The sequence below is a fragment of the Oncorhynchus mykiss genome, chromosome 4, assembly GCF_057628025.1.
Source record: "Oncorhynchus mykiss isolate SJ-2025 chromosome 4, ASM5762802v1, whole genome shotgun sequence".
NCBI lineage: Eukaryota > Metazoa > Chordata > Actinopteri > Salmoniformes > Salmonidae > Oncorhynchus > Oncorhynchus mykiss.
Genome location: NC_143025.1, coordinates 14983794 through 14988428, shown reverse-complemented (window position 1 = coordinate 14988428; position 4635 = coordinate 14983794).

Below are 4635 nucleotides of genomic sequence, written 5' to 3'. Positions count from 1 at the left end.
TAACCACGTCTCAGTAATGACCAACACATCTGGATTGGAGCTGTGAACCCACACTTTCAATTGATCCATTTTAGGTAATAAGCTTCTAGTGTTAACGTGGAGAAAACCCAGGCTTTTAACGAGAGCAGAAATCAGTGAAGCAGATATCAGAGCACAAGTCAGAATTGGGGCTATCAACAGTAGATGGGCCAGGGTGATGTTGTGGAGTTAACTCTGTAAACACGCTGGATGATTCAGAATCCATTGAAGAGCTTGAACGATTCATTGACGAGAGATACTTACGAACTCAAAGAAACATGTCGCTGGTTTCGGAGGATTCAAGCATTGTTAAGGACAACCAACCAAATCTACAAAACAAAACAAACCAGGTTGGCCAATAGGTATCAACGATGGAACCAAACCATCCCCTAGTAAGAGGGCGCGAGTGGAGAGAGGTTTACTGGATGTTGACTTGTTAAAATCCATTAATGAAAGGCTTGCCAAACTTGATATCTTGGATATATTACGAGAGGACATCAATGCATTATGTGCCTGTCTCGAATTCAGCCAACGTCAGATTGATGATATAAGGAAAGAGAACGCGGAGCTGAAAGGTACTGTAGACTCTATTCATAGCAAGGTGGAGGTGGTGCAAAGGGAGAACAAACAACTTAAAGAAACCTTGCTTGATGTACAGTGTCGATCAATGCGGAACAATCTAATATTCTCAGAGATACCGGAGAATGACTACAGCAGAGTCTGTGAGGACACAGTCCGAGACTTTATGTCAACTCAACTAAAACTGCCCACTGATGTTGTGCGTAATGCCACTTTCTCCAGAGTCCATAGAATAGGTACGGCCTCTGGAAATAGGCCACGGGCTATAATTGCATGTTTTGATCAAGTTAAGCAAAAGGAAATGACGAAGAACATGGGGAGAGAACTCAGAAACACTGATTTTGGAATGAATTATAATTTCCCCACCGAGATAAATGAAAGGAGAAAAAAACTATATCCCATCATGAAGGAAAAGCGTTGCCTGAATCAACGAGTCTCCATGGTGATGGATAAACTTTATATCAACTGTATCAGGACTCTAGAGTAACAACTCCCTGGTTATTTTAATGTAATGTTTAAAACTGAGTTTGTGTGTTGTAGTGTATCATGACAACTTCAACTATAAGAAATACATGCTATATTGATCTCCGCTTGATAAGGAAAGGGCTGCATATAGCTCAGGTTAATGTATGTAGCCTTCCTAACAAAATACATGAGGTTTTTAACTTGGTCAACATAAATAATATTCATATTTTGGCTTTGACCGAAACGCATTTAGATGCATCTGTAAATTATGGGCAAATGAACATTCAAGGATATAGTCTACTGAGAAGGGACAGGAACAGGAATGGTGGGGGTGTAGCACTGTATATTCCGAATCATATACCTTTTAAGAGGAGGGATGACCTTAATGTAGGTCAAATAGAGGCACTATGGGCTCAAGTACATCTTACCTCACCAGGCACCCATATTGGTAGGATGTGTGTATAGACCTCCTAGCTCTAAGGTGTCCTATCTGGATGACTTATGTACTGGGTTTGACCAGGCCACAGATACCAACAGAGATGTATTTATCTTGGGGGATTTTAATATCAATTGGAAGGATCATAATAATTTGAATAGAACTAAATTGATGAGATATGTGGAGAACTGTGGTTTGAAACAAATGGTTAATGATACTACTAGATCTTCAATTAAGTTGGGTCATTGTTCAGACACATGCATTGATCTGATTTTCTGTAATATACCATTGCAATGCTTAAAAGCCAGATCAATGCCAGTGGGCTGGACAGACCATAATATTGTGACCATAACCATGAACACCAAGGTTCCAAAGAAACCCCCTAGGATTGTGGTCAAAATAAATTTTAAAACATTTAATCATGAGTTATTTCTAAATGATTTAGCTGCTGTACCCTGGGAGCTGATTTATCTAGAGGATGATTTAAATCACACTACAGGATGTTTTATTGATTTGCTCACTGAGGTAATGGACCATCATGCCCCTATAAGAAAGAGAACAGTTGGTGCCCGTCCATCTCCATGGATTGATGGTGAACTGGGTGAGGCTTTTTCTCAAAGAAATATGGCAAAAGTCTTAGCAGCCAAGTCAAAATGAGAAATTGATGAACAGAATTATAGAACATTATGTAACTATGCAGTTAAATTGAATCGAAGGAAAAAAAAGTTATTTTACAACAATGCTTTTATTGATTGTAAAAATGATTGTAAAAAGGTATGGAACACAGTTAAGGGCTTACTTGGTACATCTATCTCATCATGCCCATCTAGTGTGGAGGTGGACTGGAGAATAATAACAAAACCAGTTGATATTGCCAATCATTTTGCAGATTTTTTTACACAGAAAATGTAATTACTAAGCAACAATACATTCTTCCAAACAAGCTATTGTCCAATGGATGAGCAATAAGATCTGCTATTTTCGTCTTCAAACGGTGTCAGTGGAGGAGGTGTTAAACCTATTGAAGTCATTACCTGATGGTAAATCTACAGTAGAGGAGGTGTTAAACCTATTGAAGTCATTACCTGATGGTAAATCTACAGGTTATGGTCTTATGGACAATTTGTTTGCTTCGCTGTGCTGCTCCCCAGATTGCAGTTAGACTGAGATACATATTTAATTGGTCACTGGAAAAGGGGTTGTTTGCAAATGTATGGAAGCATGCGAAACTGTGTCCTATTCCGAAAGACTGCCAAGAACCCATTACTCCTGCCAATAGTCGACCAATTAGTCTACTCCCTACACTCAGTAAGATATTGGAGGGTATTGTGAGTAGACAAATGTGGGAGTATATGGAAAAGAATGATCTGATTACAGCCAATCAGCAGGCTTATCGCAAAAACCATTCCACTACCACTGCATTGGTTGACATGACTGACCAGTGGCTCAATGCTATGGATAATGGCAGGTTTGTAGGTTTGTACTATTTTTAGATTTCAGTGCAGCATTTGATTTAGTGGATCATGAAATTATTTTGACAAAATTAATGCATTATGGTTTTAAGGAGGTAGCATTGAATTGGGTACAGTCATATCTAACTGACAGGAAACAGTCCACCTATATCAATGGTTCATTTTCTTCCCCTAATGTGTTAAACTGTGGAATACCGCAGGGCAGCTGCCTTGGGCCACTTCTTACTTAATATACACCAACGACCTTCCCTATGCCTTGGTTGAAACTCAAGCTACTATATTTGCAGATGATACTACAATTTATGCAGCAAGACAATCTGTTCTACAGGTACAGCAAGCTTTACAGGGAGATTTGGAGAATATCAGGAAATGGGTTTGCCAAAACAAACTTGCTTTAAACACCAAGAAAACCAAAGTTATGTTGGTCTGTTCAACTAGGAAAAGGCCAAAACAGCATGGGATACAATTAAGTATGGGAGGAGTACAAATTGAAGAAGTGGCAGAAACCAAACTACTGGGAGTGCAGCTAGACAACTGCTTATCATGGTCGTCTCAAATAACTAATCTATGTAAAAAAAAATATTAAAACAGCATGCATAATCAGAAGGATAGCTAAATATTTAAGGCAGAGGATGCAAATCCATAACACCTACGTTTTTTTCAGCAATTTTCCTTTTCTGATATATGTGTGTTTTCAAAATGGCACATATTTGAAACAGTATGTTAAACTTTCATTGAGTTGCCAATATGGAAATATATATCTTATGGAATATGAGATGAAACTAGCCCAGTAATTACCTGTATTGGCAATCTATTTGAATTAACTCATCAATTGAAATAATGACCATTCAAACACATTATCATAATTGACAAAAGGTTATGATAATTAAAAATATCAGATCATGGCTTTATTAATCAGTATATGATTTGAATCAGAGCTGTGCCTCTATGAAGTGCTGAGATCTTTCTTTGCTGCAAGACTGTATTTCTGACCTTTTCCAAACGCAATCATAGTTTCATGGACTCATAGTTGTATGGACCTGTGTGTCAACATTTTGATTGTATGACTTAAATTGCCCTTTTTTTTCTTTAAAAAAGTGACTGCCGTAGTGAATGTGTTTTAATTCAAAGTAAAGTGAATGTGTTTTAATTCAAAGTGAACTCATCATGACCACATATAGAGAAGGGGTAGCTGCTTCACAATATGGCGACGGGAGTACGGGCAAGTCGTTGTGTTGAAAGTAAAGCAGTGGGCGTTTGGAAAGGAGTGGGTGTGTCGAAAGCCCTCTGCTATAGGTTTCTTACCACGCAACTGCCATACATTGAGCTACCATACTGCAACTACCATACATTGAGCTAGTAATGGCTGGAATGGAGCGAATGGAATGGATTTGATACCATTCCATTTATTCTGCCCCAGCCATTACCAATTAAGGTGCCACAACCCCATGTGGCCCAAACGTAGATGTTCAGCCTCTGCAAAAAAACACTCACTGCGACTTACAAGTAGTCTAACAAATGCATGCACATAGCTCTTAAATTGTGTATTGGACTTGGGTTCAAGGACAGAGCATGAAAACAGCCAGAACAGGTATAAGCGGCTTTAAGCACCTGGATTTGGAATGACGGACTTGATAAGCCTCATCAGTTTAACTGAAAATAACT